This window comes from Sarcophilus harrisii, chromosome X (assembly GCF_902635505.1).
Source record: "Sarcophilus harrisii chromosome X, mSarHar1.11, whole genome shotgun sequence".
Classification (NCBI taxonomy): domain Eukaryota; kingdom Metazoa; phylum Chordata; class Mammalia; order Dasyuromorphia; family Dasyuridae; genus Sarcophilus; species Sarcophilus harrisii.
In genome coordinates this window covers 44,742,645-44,760,557 of record NC_045432.1, presented here as the reverse complement: position 1 = coordinate 44,760,557, position 17,913 = coordinate 44,742,645, and positions in this window count along the sequence as shown.

Below are 17,913 nucleotides of genomic sequence, written 5' to 3'. Positions count from 1 at the left end.
TTATTATTTAAAATATTTTAAGCCATGATCCAGAAACCTAAATCAAATTCTCAGACACTATCATCTTATTAGTTCTTTTCTCAGCTACTCATTCATCAATTTTCTTCTTTTTCAAAGTTCCAGCATTTGACTAGTTTTGGTGATGAAAGTATGTGCACTCATAATATTTTTTTTCTAGCCCAAGAGTTTCTTTTCTTTTTTGGAGATGCCAATTTTTTATATATATTTTATTTTTCTCAGTTACATGTCAATTTTCTTTTGCATTTGTTTTTAAAACTTTGACTTCCAGATTCTCTCTCTTCCTCCCTCCTGATTCTCCTCTCAGAATTGATGACACATGTGAAGTCATCCTAAACATTTCCAAAAAAGTCATGTTCTGAAAGAAAACATAGATTCCCCCCCCCCAAAGTAAAACTCCTCAAGAGACATAAAGTCAAAAAAAACTTCAATCTGAATTCAGAAATAATCAATTGTTTTTCTTTGGGTATGGATAATATTTTTTCATCACAAGTCCTTCAGAGAAGTCTTGCTGAAAACAGCAAAGTCATTCGTAGCTGATCATCTTATGACGTTGCTATTACTTTGTACAATTTTCAATTCTTTGCCCTGAGAAAAGAGCTGTTACAAATATTTTTATACAAATAGATCCTTTTCCTTTTAAAAAAATCTCTTTTGGGATACATAGCTAGTATTGGTATTGTTAGGTCAAAGGGTATGCTTGATATTATAGCCATTTGGGCCAAGTTCAAATCTTTTGATCATTTATGAATATTTTAATGGCTCTTTTTATAAATTTGACTTAGTTCTCTCTGTTTGAGAAATGAGACCTTCATCAGAGAAACTTGCTTCAAAACTCTTCACAATTACTATTGCTAATTATATTCATCCCCACATTTATTCTACTTTCTGTTTCACCCTGTTCATCCTCAAAAGTGTTTTGCTTCTAACCATGTCCTCCTCCAGTATGCCCTCTCTTCTATCACCCTCCCCCCTTTCCTCCCCTTCTTTCCTGCACATTAACATAGACTTCTATACCCACAATGAGCATATGTGTCAATTCTGATGAGAGTAAAATTCACTCATTCCCCTCCCCTTCTCCCTTCAACTTTTATAGCAGATAATTTATACCATTCCATTTCTCCCTTTCTCTTTCTCCCAATATATTCCTCTCTCACCCCTTAATTTTATAAATATTATTTATGTCTTCATATTCAACTCATACACTTTTGTACTCTATATATTCTCCTTCTACCTGCCTTAATAATGAAAAAGTTCTGAATTACACGTGTCATCCTTCCATGAAGGAATAAAAACAGACAAACCTTATTAAGTCCCTTATGATTTCCCAAAGTCAAATTTTCTATTCAGCTCTGGTCTTTTCATCATAAATATTTGAAAATCCTCTATTTCATTGAATTCATTTAATTAGAAAGTACTCTCATTCAATTTCATTGAACCTTTTCTCTTAAAAGGATTATACTCAGTTTTGGTGAGTAGGTGACTTGGTTGTAACCCTAGCTCCACTGCTCTCCACAATATCATATACCAAGCACTCTGATCCTTTAGAAGCCACTAAATCTTGTGTTATCTTGACTGTGGTGCCATTATATTTGAAATATTTCTTTCTGGATGTTTGCACTATTTTCTCCTTGACCTGGGAGTTCCAGAATTTGGCTATAATATTCTTAGGAGTTTTCATCTTGGGATCTCTCTCAGGAGATGATTACTGGATTCTTTCAATTTCTATTGTACACTCTGGTTCTAGAACCTCAGGACAGCTGTCCTTGATAATTTCTTGAAAGATGATGTCTATTCTCTTTTATTAATCATGGCTTCCAGGTAGACCAATAATTTTTATTTTTATTTTCACCTAATATTTTTTTTATTTAATAGCCTTTTATTTACAGGTTATATGCATGGGTAACTTTACAGCGTTAACAATTGCCAAACCTCTTCTTCCAGTTTTTCACTTACCCCCCACCCCCTCCCCTAGATGGCAGGATGACCAGTAGATGTTAAATACATTAAAATATAAATTAGATACACAATAAGTATACATGACCAAAACATTATTTTGCTGTAGAAAAAGAATCAGACTCTGAAATATTATACAATTAGCTTGTGGAGGAAATCAAAAATGCAGGTGGGCATAAATACAGGGATTGGGAATTCAATGTTCTGTACAAAAAGAATCAGACTCTGAATTATTGTACAATTAGCTTGTGAAGGAAATCAAAAATGCAGGTGTGCATAAATATAGGGATTGGGAATTCAATGTAATGGTTTTTAGTCATCTCCCAGAGTTCTTTTTCTGGGTATAGCTAGTTCAGTTCATTACTGCTCCATTAGAAATGATTTGGTTGATCTCGTTGCTGAGGATGGCCTGATCCATCAGAACTGGTCATCATCTAGTATTGTTGTTGAAGTATATAATGATCTCCTGGTCCTGCTCATTTCACTCAGCATCAGTTCGTGTAAGTCTCTCCAGGCCTTTCTGAAATCATCCTGTTGGTCATTTCTTACAGAACAGTAATATTCCATAATATTCATATACCACAATTTATTCAGCCATTCTCCAACTGATGGACATCCATTCCGTTTCCAGTTTCTGGCCACTACAAAAAGAGCTGCCACAAACATTCGTGCACATACAGGTCCCTTTCCCTTCTTTATAATCTCTTTGGGATATAAGCCCAGTAGTAACACTGCTGGATCAAAGGGTATGCACAGTTTGATAACTTTTTGAGCATAGTTCCAAACTACTCTCCAAAATGGGACCAATAATTTTTAAATGATCTTTCCTGTATCTATTTCCAATGTCAAGTGCTTTTTTCCCCCCAATTTTTGTTTTCTATTATTTTCATTCTTCTGGTTTTGTTTTATTGTTTATTTCTTATAAAGTAACTAGCTTCTGTTTGCTCAATTCTAATTTTTAAGGAATTATTTTCTTATAGCGCTTCTGTACCTCCTTCCCATTTGGCCAATTTTGCTTTTTAACGCATTCTTTTCCTCATTAGCTTTCTGTATTTCCTTTTGCTTCACTCATTTCTCTTACCAATTTTTCCTCTACCTATCTTAATTGATTTTAAAAATATCTTCTTGAGCTCTTCCACTTCTCCAAGAGTTTCTAAATAATTTTAGAAGTAAAATTTTTTTTTCACCTTAACAGGAATGGTTAAGTCATCAGATCCAAAAAGTGTCAGGAGGCTTCTTGTCATATTTTAGATGTGTATTCCATGAAAGTAAAAGTCTTTGCTATTCAGATCAAATACCTTAGGACCACATTTGAGCATATCTACAATCTAGTACTGCTTTAACTGTCCTGCCTTATTTCCAACCACTACCCTCCATGTACTTGACTTTCAAATCAAATGGACTACATGGCCTTGCAAATATAACTTGCCTTATCTTAAAGCCAAATATTTATTTATAATGTTTTCTGTAGCTGCAGAATTTCTGCTCCTTTTCTTAAGGCCCGTACTGAAGAGAAATCCATAAGACTTCCTTAGTTGCCCTACTCATTTTTAAGAGCATACCAAACACTTAAGCAACTGGAAGTAGTAAAATTATGTACATGTATGTACCATATCCTTCTCAACCATAAATTTTAATGAAAGGAAGGACTAGGTTTTATTTAATTATTTTTACTATGCCTAGCAAGTGTCCCGCATTTATAGAAATGTACGTTTTGTTCTCTTTTTTTGTTAAAAGTAAGCCTACCCTCAGATTGGGGAAGCACCTGGAATCAGGAAGACCAGAGTTCAAATCGGACCTCAGACCCTGGGCAAATACTTCTTTATGTTTGTCTCAGTTTCCTCATCTGTAAAATGAGCTGGAGTAGAAATGGCAAATCACTTAAATATCTTTGCCAAGAAAACCCCAAATGGAGTCACAAAGAGCTAGACGTGACTGAAGCGACTGAAAAAATACCAACAAAATTCTGATCATTTGAACTCACAGAGGTATATTTCAATACCTTACTGTAATGTATTCAAATATTTTTCTGTACCTGTTCTGAAAATAGAAACTTATTTATATGATACTAGAATCTGTGCTACTATTTGTTACCTGAAAGTATGATATAAAATGCAGTGATGCTGTGAATAGAGCACTGGACTTGGAATGAAGAAGATTCATCATGAGTTCAAATCTGTACTCCAACACTTCCTAGCTGTGTGACCCTGGGCAAACCACTTAATCTGTTTGCCTCAGTTCTTTATCTACAAAATGATCTGAAGAAGGAAATGGCAAATGACCATAGTACCCTTGCCATGAAAACTCCAGAAACGGTCACAAAGTCATACATGACTGAAAGAAATGACTCGGTCACAAAAATGACAAAAATGCTATGCCTGCCATGTTTCAGTTGATAGTTTTGTGCCACTGTTTGACATGTAGGGAAAAAGGATCACAGAACCCATAAGCACTTCTTTGGGTCATAGGTCTCTCACACAAAGTAAGGACTAAGAAATTGTCTAAACCTTGTTTTGTGTTTCAGTCACAGTGGCCTAAATGTAAGCCCACAACACTCATTTGCATTCACTTGTAAAATGAATATTTGTTACCTGCAAATAAAGTTTTAATTAGAATGAAAGTGATCAGAGTGAATACTAATCATTCACTCTGCTGGTGAACATAAAGTGTACACAGAATGATATGGGAAAGATTCCTATCTTTGATTCCAACACCCTCTTCCCCCCCCCCCCCCAGTTAATGTAATTACCCTTTAACTCACAAATCCTGGTCCCTTTGAATTCCAATAGAAGATCCGGACCTGTCCCAGCCCCACCTCGATCTGAACCAACTTTGGGGCGACACCCAAAAGCCCCTCGAGCTCAATCTCCCATTATAAAAGGGAGACACTGGGACCCCCTCTTTGCAGAGATCCCAAACATGCTAGCCATGTGAGGACCCTCTGTCCATTGGACCCTCTGTCTGGTGCCCTCCTTATCTCTACCTTCACCTATCTCCTTACTTCCAAACCCAATAATAAACCTCTTTTATCAATCTAGCTCTCAGGCCAATAAATGCCTTTATTAGGGACTTACGCCACTACTAGACCTCATTTACCACCGTATCCTTGCACCAAATCCAGGGGAATTGCAGGGGAGCTCCATTTGACTCCCTGTACCCCAAACCTGCCATTAGACCTCAACTAAACCCTAATTTCATTTAGGTCCCCAAATCTAGACCTCAACAAGAGCATAAGTAGGACCAGAGCAAGGGGAAAAATAACTTTTTTTTTAGAATGTTCACAATTCTTGATTTAGGAAAAAAGTTCCCCTCTTTCAAAACTCCTAAGAGATTTCCCACACCTCCAAAGCAAGGCCCTCAAAGGTCACATTAATAACCAAAGGTTCCTTTTTAAATGGACTTGAACTGTTTTTGTCTCTAGCAGAAATGGAACTGTCACTGCCCTACCACTAGGAGTTTTTCTATTACAGGCACAGTTCATTATTCATCATCCCTCATTCTGTTGCTCTCTAGGCTGAATAGCTGCAGTCCATCTTTCTCATAGGTCTGCTTTTTTAATTTTTTAAAATCATCTTTGTACCTCTTTTCTATAAAACCTCATTTGAAGAAATGGGGGAGAAAAGAACTAAGTGCTTCCAGTCTGCAGCTAAGTATGAGTTCTTTTTACTGCTTGTTTTTAGTCTGGTCATTAAGCCTTCTGGAGATTTGTATGGGTATTTTCCAGCCTCCTTTCAAATTCACCTCCTTTCATTCCACAGCCAGAATACATTTGCATTGTTTGGTTTTTAAAGTCATTTCCATAGGTCCTTATCAGTTTGGACCTAGAGTCTTAGTATCAACTTGGAATTGATATCTTTGGGATTAACTGCCTGTTTAAAATAACTTCCATATGTTCTCTTAAGGCTAGGAACCCTGAATGAATATTTATTTTTCACATTTACTTTCTTCCTTAGAGACATTCTGAATTGAATTTTTTCTCCCTTTCCTTCAGGATTCATCTACTCCCTTTTTAAAAATATAATCAGTCTTCCCTACAAGATGGTAAAAACAAAGTGGGTGTCTACATTTCATTAACTCCCCAGCAGCATGCCTGCTCTCCTGCACAGTTTACTCCTGACTCATCAGACATCTTAAATGAGATAGACTAGGTAGTAGGAGCATTGGACAGAAAACAAAACCAAAAACCAAAAACCAAAAACCAACAAAAAAAAAAAAAACGAGTTAAAAAATCAGGGGTGGGGGAAGATTCATGATTAAATTTATGAGTCAAGAGGAAAGGAACAAGGAACTTTGATAATGCATTTTTCCCCCAAGACATACTATTAGGATATGTCAGAGGTGTGCCATTGGAATGGAAGCCTTCCTTATCTGCTGCTTGTCATCTGAGAGTCTGAGGGTCTTTGCTCCATTTGTAAAACGTGTACAGAGGCTGCATTGTAAGACCTTCATGATTTCCACCAGCTCTCAATGGCAGAGCCACAGGAAATAAACAACCAGTTTCATCACAAACTGAAAGAACAGGTACTAACTCCCAGTCTAGTAGTCAAGGGAGATTTATTTCCTCCTTATAATGTGTGATGGGGGCTTTCAAGGATGATTATTATAAATATTTTGAAATTAGATTTTATTTATATATTTTATTTCTAAAAAACACTCATCATAATTACCCTAGGAGTCTTTCTCCTTCCCTACCAGCGAATCATCTCATAAAGAAAGGAGAAATTAGAATAACTGATCACTATATCAAAAAAAATCTGAAAATATATGCAGTGTCTTTCTACCATGTGAGGACTTTATACCTTTGCAAAAAAAAAAAAAAAAAGTAGTATCTTCTCATATCTCATTTTTTGATATTTTGTAACATTTACTTATGACTGTGTTTCTGTCTGTCCTTTCCATTTCTACTGCTGTCCTCTTTTGAGTATGTTTTTTCTTGACTCTGCTTCCTGTTTGTGTAGATTTTTCCATGCTTCTCTGTATTCATCACAGTCACCCATTTCTTACAGCATAGGAAAATTGCTTTACGTCAACATACCATAATTTACATAGCCATTCTCCAATTGGTTGGGCAGCAAAGGGTATGAAAATTTTAATCATCAAGATTAAGTCTATTTTCCAAAATGCTTGCACTGATGCACAGCTCTACCAATCATGAACTAATATGTCTCTCTTCCCATAATCTTTACAACATTAATTATTTTCATCTTTTGTTATTTTTTCCCATTTTGCAGGGTGTGAAGTAAAGCCTCAGAGCTATTTTGATATGTACTTCTCTTGTTGGTGATCTGGATCATTCTTTCACAGGTTTCTTATTACAATTCTCTTTTTCTTCAAAGAAAACGTTCAAATTATAGTGACACCTGATCTATATAACCTGTAGTTTACTTTCTTAGCATTTCAAAAATTTTCTGTAGACTTCTCATTTCTTACCTAGTCTTAATCACTGATTGAGTGTTTCCTTGGTCAAACTGAGACCAGTTAAAAACTTCAGCTTAAAAAAGGTCAAGCTCTCCCACTGCAGTCATCCTGATGTATATCTTGCCACTGAACTCAGAAGGCTCTGAAGGAGAAAGTGAGATACAACCCTCTCTCACTGCAATCTAATTCAAATACATGTCATGGCATGACCTTCCAGATAGCAAGGTTTTCTTTGTGAACAAAGGGAACAACAACAATGTTCACAAAGGTAATTTTAATAATAATAATAATAGCTAGCATTTATGAAGTACTTTAAATTTTATAAAGTATTTTACAGATACTACCCACCTTGAAGCCAACGATCCTAGAATGTAGGTACTCTTTTACAGACGAAAACAAAATAGGGTCACACACCCAATAAGTGTCTGAGGGTGAATTTGAACTCAGGTCTTCCTGATTTCAGGTTCAACATTCTATCTCTATCCATTCAGTTTCTTGAAGTAGCTACATTATTATAATTGAAGTTTCAAGGTACACTTCAAGCTGCTTGTCACAAAATCTACATTTGAACATGAAAGTCATTCAATTTAATATTGGGGGTAATCATTGCATTTTAAAAAATGTCCCCAAAATGTGGCATGAGAAATACAATAACTATCTTGAAATTATGTGTCAATTAGGAAGAAATATAATTTTCTAAAGGCCACTTAATAAAACCAATTATTAAATATCAAAAAAGACACATAAAACTGAGGTAAAATAGAAAAAAAATCTAAGATAAGCCAGAGGTTTTCTCAAGGAGTAACAAGGAATGATCAAAACTGAAAGAAATTAAAACTATACCAAAATGAAATATTCAAACTAAGATGGAAGTAATTATAAGGAAATTAAATTCTTTCCCATTAATTTGGTTCTCCTCACTACATTTTATTTTCACCATATGAAAAAGACACAAAAATGAAATTAAATAGGGGTACAAGTAAAATCCTGAACTTTGCTTCAACAAATCACCTACATGAGTACAGAATGTGGGTACCATTGTATAGTAGCAGTTTATGTGGGGGGAAAACACTAAGGAGTTTTGGTTGACTGCATGTTTTCTATAAATCCACATGTAACACAACTGATAGAAAAAGCTGGTATGATTGAGGGCTGTATTAAGACTGTTGTTTTTTTTTTTTTTGGAGGGGAGGGAGTCTACAAGCAAGTCCACATGAAATGTGGTGACATTCCTGTACATGTCAGAGTGATTGTTATTTTTCCTTCAAGAAGGTAAAAAGGATAATTTTGATCACATAAAATTAAAAAGTTTCACATAAAATAAAAACAGTGGGACTGAAATTAGAAGAAAAGCAGGAAAATGAAAAAAAATGTGCAGACATTTTCTTTCATAAAGTATTTCCAAATTATATATAGGGAACTGAGCCAAATCTATAAGAAAATGAGCCATTTTCCCATTTGACAAATAGTGAAAGGAAGTGAATTGGCAGTTTTCAAGGGAAGAAATAGGATTACTAATAGTTGGAGAAATTTAAGTGAAAACTCTGAAGCACCATTTTACCCTATAGAGTGATTAAGATGGCAAAAAAAGGAAAATGACAAATAGTGGAAGGGATTTCGGAAAACAGTACATAAATGCATTGATGATGGAGTTTTACATGGTACTAACCATTGTGGAAAGCAATTTGGAACTATGCTCCAAAATCTATTAAACTGTGTATCCTCTTTGACCTATTGATATTGCTACTAGGATTATATCCCAAAGAAAATATAGAAGAAAAAAAGATCCATTGTATGAAAATATTTATAAGAAAAAGTGAATGATGAATGTACATTGTTCAGATAAAAACATGTAAATGAATGAAGAACTGACAGATCAAGCCACGTGTGAAATAATTGAAGAAGTTGGAGCTGTGTCACTTGGAGAAGTTAAAAATTCAGTATGTTATGACATTTTCAAGTATTTGAAGTCCTGTCACATAGAAGGGATTTGGATGGTTTCACATTGTATGCGAATTGCATAGAAGCAGAGTTAAGCTTGCTTTAAGGAAAAGTGTTTAACTATTAGGGTAATCCAAAACCATAATCTGGTATTTTGGAAGAAAGAGTCTTTTTCCTCATTAGAGATTGTCAGACACAGGATGTATGATTAATTGTTGGATATATTAATTGTATTATCAGAAAAATTCTTATTCAAGTACCTATCAGATGAGATAGCCTTTAAGTTCCTTTCCAACTTCAAGGTACTCATCCAACCCCTCATCCTGATCTCTAATTCAGATGACCTTTTATGGTGATGATCTAATACAATTTTCTTCATAAAGCCTTCCCTGATAACCAAGGCCAGAAGTGATATCTGCCTCCTATCAGTTCTATTCACATGGCATATATGTCCTGCTTTTTAGTACAGGTACTTATGCATGCCTACACTGGCTGCTACATTCGGCAAACTAATTTTCATGGAACTCCTGTGTCCTTCAAGAGAATTTGCCGAATTACTCCAATTCTTTTTGTATCCTCTCTCTACCCCTAGCTTCCATCACTTGGCATTTGCTTTTTTACCTATTCTTTATGGATATGTGAACATGTTATTATCTGCCAGTCGAGTATAAGTTCCTTGAGGATAAAACACATGTTTATTAAATTCATATTGCCTGATAGTTATAATTCCACAAAATGTTGTGATTCTACAAAGTACCACTTTAAACTCTATTAGATTCTAATGCTCAATTTCCTAACCTCCAAATTCTCCTTCCCTTCTTTTGTCATTACCTCTGGGTAATTTACCACACCATTCTTTACCAGTCCTATATTCTCTCCCTACTCTGAATGCATTTTCTCTGACCACTAAAAGTTTCTGAAAAACATATATCTTCCAAAAATATTTCTTGTTTAAAAGGAGAAAACTGTGGGTGTAGTCTTATTCTCTCAAAGGAAGAATAGTAAGTGTAAAATGAAGACAACCAGTTTTAATTAAATTTCTTCAGATATTATGAAAAGTGTTTTGTTTTAGAAAACAAGATCTTTTCCATTCTGATGGACATGGCTCTCTCCAACAATGAGATGATTCAGATCAGTTCCAATAATCTTGTGATGAAGAGAGCCATCTATAGCCAGAGAGAGGACTGTGGGAACTGAGTGTGGATTACAACATAGCATTTTGACTCTTTCTGTTGTTGTTAGCTTGCATTTTGCTTTCTTTCTGAGTCTTTTTTTTACTTCTTGATCTGATTTTTCTCATGCAGCAAGATAACTGTATGAATATGTACACATATTGGATTTAACACATATTTTAACATATTTAACATGAATTAGATTCCTGCCATCTAGGGGAGAGGGTGGGGAAAATTTGGAACACAAGGTTTTGCAAGGGTCAATGTGGAAAAATTACCCATGTATATGTTTTGTAAATAAAAAGCTTTAATTAAAAAAAAAAAAGAAAGAAAATAAGATCCTTCAAAGTGAATGAGTAATCTTTTGGAGGAAAATTTTGTATGTAAGAGAATCTATCGAGAGTCTTACTGAAGACTATTTGATGATAAATATGACCCAATGATAATGAAGAGTTAATTCTTTCTTTTTACATTTCTACCCTAATCATATCTAGGTATTACTTTTATTGATGTAGGTCTTTTCATGGTGGTGACATAATTTTTGGATGTCATGCTATAATGCTTTAGACCAAGAGTCATTAAAAAAAAAACAAAAAAACTTGCACAACATATAGGAAAAAGTCTCTAAGAAAGCTCAGATTGTAGATGACCATTTCTTGAGACTACTTTTATAATGAGTAATTATTTTCACCATTTCCCCAAACCATTATCCCTTCAATATCCCAATAATCACAATTCAATCCAGTCCTTGTTCTTTTCTTTCAATGTGAGAAGATTCATGTACAAAAAGAAAAATGGACTTATTATGACCTATTAGGTTGTATTTGTTCTCAGAAACCAAGGTTAATTGTAGTATGACTTCTATTTCAGTCCTACAGAATTGTTGCCCATAGTGGCAGAACCAGAGATTTTGGACTGCTTTTTCTTTCTCTGATAGATATATTTCTCTTTGGATAATCATTGATTTCAGTTTTAAAATTCTCCATGCATAAGTGAATTGTCATATGGCACCACTTTAGCAGTACCTATTCTCATTTTCCTATATCTTAGCTCACTGTATGAAAATTTAGGGAAAAGAAAAATGGCCCAAGCAGAAACTGAGATTTTATGGACTTATATGATCCCAACTGGTATTTTTTTCTTTTTATAACTCAATCTCAATTTATTGACTTATACATTACCATGCAAAGATAAATAATTTATCAATGCCTAAGAAGGCCTAATTATACACTTTAATACGAAATTGTTCTTCTATCTCACCAAAACGTACCAATGACTACATGCCTTCATAAAGTGGACCAGATGGCATTAGACTATATTTAGTATTCTATTTCTCATCTCTTGGCTAGCTAATTTGCTTTTACAATAATGATCCAGTTTCATATGTCCATCCTTTCTTACTTGCCATTTTTGTCATATCTCTTGTTATTTTATTTTTTTAAATAATTTGAAACATTTTATTTTTTCCCAACTTACATGAAGGACAATTTTTATATTCTTTTCTTAATTGCCATTTTCAAATTCCCTCCTTCTTCTCTACTCCCTCATTGAGAAAACAAGAAATTTGATCATATATGTGTAGTTTTAAAATACATATTTCTACATCAGTCATGTTGTGAAAGAAAACACAGATCTAAAGAAAAAAACAAAAAAAAATTTAAAAAAAGTATATTCTACTATTTGACTTTTTTCTTTTTTTCCTCGTGGTTTTCCCCTTCCTTTCTGATTGTTCTTTCACAACATGACTACTATGAAAATATATTTATCATGACTGATTGTACATGCACAATCTATATCAGATTCTTGCTGTCTTAAGAGAGGAGGGAACAGAAAAATTGGGAACTAAAAATGGTTATAAAAATGAATGCTGAAAACTAAAAAAAATATGATTCAATCTGCATTCAAATTTCATTAGCTCTCAGGTGATGGACAGATTGCATTTTTCATCATAAATCCTTCAGAAATATCTTGGATCATTGTATTGCTCAGAACAGCTAATATTCATAGTCGATCATCATATGATATTGTTATTCCTGAATACAGTGGTCTCCTGGTTCTCTTCACTTCACTTTTTATGAGCCTATATAAATCTTTACAGGTTTCTCTGAAATCATTATGCTCATATTTCTTATAGCACAATAATATTCCATCATAACAGTCATATACCACAACTTGTTCAGCCATTCCTTGATGAACATTCCCTCAATTTCTAATTCTTTACCATCACAAAAAAGCTGCTTTAAATATTTTCGTACATAAAGAAGCTTTTAAAAATATTTTTTATTATTTTTTAATATTATCAAAATTTTCCCTAGTATTCTTCTTCCTCCTTCCATATATATATATATATATATATATATATATATATATATATCCACATCCACTATATAACAAATAATTTTTTTGAAGACCAAAAACACAAGCAACAATGGTCAATGCATCAGAAAAAGTTAACAACGTAACCTACTTTGGCATCTCTAATCCACTGCAAATATGCTACTTTTCATATCTCTTTTCTTGGGAGCCATGCTTGTTCTTCATAATTTTGCAACATCCACTTTTGGTTCTTTTTTGTGACTTTTTTTTTCATTTACACTGCTATACTTATTCTGTATATTGTTTTCTTGGCTCTGCTTACTTCATTCTGCATCAGTTCACATAGATCCTCCTATGTTTCTTTATATTCCTCAAATTAATAAATTCGTTAGCATAACAATGTTCTATCAAAATCATGTAGCAAAATTTATACAGCCATTCACCAATCAATACAAAACTACTTTGTGTAGCTATAAATATTCAGTATATATGGAAACTTTCTTTTTATCACAATGGCCTCCTTGGGCTATAAGACTAATAGTAAAATCTCTGGGTCGAAGGGTATGAATATTTTAATCACTTTATCTGCATAATTACAAATTGTTTTCCAAAAAGCTGTGTCATTTCCCCGTTCCACCAACGATGTATTATTATATTTCCCCAATCTTTTTTGCCATCTTTGCCATTTTTAAGGGAATAAATTAACATTGCCTGCTTGGTTTAATTGATATTTCTGTTATTATTAGAGATTTAGAGTTTTCTTTCATTTGGTTATTAAAGTTTGCACTTCTTTTGAGATATCTGTTCATATCCTTTGAATCAATCATTTATTAAGCAGTTACTTTATGAAAACTCTGTTCTAAGCACTGGACAATCAAATAGATAAATAAGGCAGTCCTTATCCTCAATGAGCTCATATTCTAATGGGGAAGACAACATCCAGTGAAGTTTTCCACTGCAAGTTACTGTGATAATTCATTTTTTAAGGAGTAAGGCAACTTAATATTCTTAGTAAGACAGAAATATGTTATTTAAAAAAAAAAAACCTTTTTATTATCATCTTGGAGCCAGACAGAATCCAGATTTTCCCATCTCCAATTACTTTCAAATCTATTAATAAGATGTTCCAGAAGACACCTAACATCACAATTTACTTTGTGTTATAAAGCACCTAACAACATTTTAATACAATAACTGGTGACATGGTAACATTAATATTTTTTCAAGGTAAATCAAACATCAAGGAAGCCCAACCTAAAAGTGAAGAAATTATCACAAAAATATCCATAACTGGACTTTGACTAACACCTATCCCCTTATTCCTGTGAGATTAGAAAAAGATTAATCCTCATAATACAGAATAATTAAAGTCACCCATCAAATCTAAAAATAACTTTTTAATATGCTCAGAAAAATCTTCATTCAATATATGTCAACAGGCAATTTATCAAGCACCTTCTATGTGCTGAGGATACAAAAACCAGTCTGTCCTTGAAGAGCTTACATTCTATTGAGGTAAAGAATAAACAAACAAAAGAAAAAACTTACAAAGAAATTACCAGAGGGAAGGAAGAAATAAAAGATACTAGTAACTGGGAGAATCACAACATGTTCACTCAAAAGTACAATACAATTACAAAGCTAGCTTTACACAATTGAGGGCAATCATATGGCAGCCTTGAGTTAAGAAAATGTTCAAATCATGTTCTATAGTTTGGATTTTATTTTAAGACTACGGGAGATATTCAATAGAAGACAGAAAGACAAGGGAAAAATCTTTAGAAGATTAGTTTTGGTCTTGGATAAATGAGATGTGGCAAACTAAAACAAACAAACAAAAAACAAAACAAAACAAAAACAAAACAAAAACCTCAAAGCAAGAACCATGTACTTGTCTTTATTTTGTGTTACAACACAGCTTTTTTTATTACTCTAGTGACATCACAATGTCATAGAAAGAGCACTGACATCTTAGTTTAATTCCTCCTAGTTGTATTACCACAGTCAAGTCTCTAAACCTTGATTAGCCTCAGTTTCCCCATCTATAAAGTAATAATACTTGAAATCATGTTGTTTTACATAAATCATAAAGAATTCTCATTACAATAATACAATTACAATTATAAACATTAGTTTCTAAAATAACATATCATTTTACTTTTCTGCTTTGATTTTTGCTCTTTTTATTTTTCCAAATTCATTTAAGGATATAAACAAACCAAAGTAAATTTTATCTGTTCTCCTGTGTATCTCCTTTGTGATGTGACCCAAAGTGGCAGACCTATTTGGGACCAATGCTACCAAGACCTAATGAGATTATGAGTTTGAAATAATCCAAGGTCCCATAAGAAACCTTTAGTTGCTGAATAATTATCTACTGTTAAGTTTTAATCAATGACTTCTCTCCAAATAAAATTAAATGGGAAAAACCCTGGATTTAATTCTTTCTTTTGCTTCTGGAAAAGCTTGACAGATTCTTCTGAGCAGCACCTTATGACCCTAAGAATGAATCATTTCAATTTAGAGGTGAAATAGATACTCACTAGAGACCATCTACCTAGTCCAACATCTCACTTAAAAGATGAAGAAACTGAGGTCCAGAATAGGTTATTGGGCCCGCCATCCATGACAAATTTTATGTGCTTGAAATGCTGCTCACTGCTTTGGAATCAAAATTCAATACTAAAAGTCCAGCTACAATGCATATATTTTTCCCCACTTCAGATAGCTTAAAGCAGTGTTTCTTCAATTTGTCGGTGAGAACGAGAAGACTAAAGTCTTTAAATTCAGGCAAGAAAAAGTTAGTAAGTAAATGGTTGTTGCTGTACTTTAAGGACTGAGTTTTTGCTCAGTCTTATATCTCCCAAAGTGACCACCACAGTAGGTTGCAAAAATTAGTGAATACAGTTTTGGTATTTGATAGAACTTCTGCCAGAAGTCTCAGCAATAGATGGCACCTGCACTAATATTGACTATATAGTAGGGCATAAAAACCTAAAACTCAAATGCAAAAAGGCAGAAATAGTAAAAGCTTCCTTTTTAGAAAATAATGCAATAAAAATTACATTCAATAAAGAGCCAGGAAAAGGTAGACTAAAATCAATTGAAAATTAAATAATCTAATTCTAAAGAATGAGTGGGTCAAACAACAAATGACAGAAACAATCCATAATTTCATCCAAGAGAATGACATAATAATGAGACAACATATCAAAACCTATGGGATGTAGCCAAAGCAGTTCCTAGAGAAATGTTTATATCTCTAAATAAAGAAAAACCAGAGAAAGAGAAGATCAATGAATTAGTCATGCAACTAAAAAAGCTAGAAAAAAAAAACAATTAAAAAATCCCCAATTAAATATCAAATTAGAGGGGCAGCTAGGTGGTGAAGCAGATATAGCACCAGCCCTGAAGTCAGGAGGACCTGAGTTAAAATCTGGTCTCAGATGCTTAGTACTTCCTAGCTGTGTGACCCTGGACAAGTCACTTAACCCCAATTGCCTCAGCAAAAAAAAAAAATCAAATTAGAAATTCTGAAATGCACAGGAGGAATTAATAAAATAGAAACTTAGAAAACTATTGAATTAATAAACAAAATTAAGAGTTGGTTTTATGATAAAACTAACAAAATAGATAAACCTTTGGATAATTTGATCAAAAAAAAAGGAAAGAATAAAAACCAAATCACCAGCATTAAAATTGAATGGAGTGAACTTATCACCAATGAAAAAGAAAATAAAGCAATAATTGGGGGCTATTTTGTCCAACTCTAGGGCGGCAAGTCTTACAATCTAAATGAAATGGATATTTACAAAAATATAAATTTCCTAGGTTAACAGAAGAGGAAATGAAATACTTAGTCTCATTTTAGAAAAAGAAATTGAACAAGTAATTAATACCATAATTGACCATATCGATAAAAAATGAACAGAAATCATAAGATAATGTCAGTATATGCAGAAAAATCTTTTGATAAAACACAGCACCCATTCCTATTAAAAAATACTTGATAGCATAAGGATGAAGGGAACTCTCATTAAAATAATAAGCAGTATCTATCTAAAACCTACAATAAGCTTTATTTATAAAGGAGAGAAGCTGGACACATTCCCAATAAGATCAGGGTGAAACAAGGATGCCCATTATTACCACCATTATTCAACACTGTTCTAGAAATGTTAGCTTTATCAATAAAAAAGAAATTAAAGGAATTAGAATAGGCAATGCAGAAAGAAAACTAATACTTTTTGCAGTTAATATGATAATATACTTAGAAAATCCTAGAAAATCATCCAAAAACCTATTAGAAATAATTCACAACTTTAGCAAATTTGCAAGACATAAAATAAACCCACACATATATATACATATATATATAACTGACAAATATATATATTATTGTATATAAATATATATTACTGATAAAGCCCATCAGCAAGAGATAGAAAGAGAAATTCCATTTAAAATTACTGTACACAAAATAAAATACTTGCGGGTCTACCTGCCAAGATAAACCCAAGAATTATATGAACACAATTACAAAACATTTCTCACACAAATAAAATCAGATCTAAACAACTTGAAAAAATATCAATTGTTCATGGCTACCTAGATGTCATTCTAATAAGAATGACAATTCTGCCTAAATATGTCTACTTGTTCAGTGCCATACCAATCAATCTGCCAAAACATTTTATAGACCTAGAAAAAATAATAACAGAAATCATCTGGAGGAACAAAAGGTCAAGAATACCAAGGTAATGAATGAAAAAAAAAATTACAAGTGATGGAATCTTAGCCCTACCAAACCTAAAAGTATATTATAAAGCAGCAGTCATCAAAACCATTTGATACTGGCTAAGAAATAGAGTGGTGGATCACTGGAATAGATTAGGATACACACAACACAATAATCAAGGCCTACAGCAATAAAGTATTTGATAACTCCCCAAACTCCAGCTTCTGGAAAAAGAACTCAGTATTTGACAAAATTTGCTGGGAAAACTGGAAAATAATCTATCAGAAACTCAGCATAGACCTACATCTCTCATCCCATACCAAAATAAGGTCAAAATGGATATGTGATTTGGGC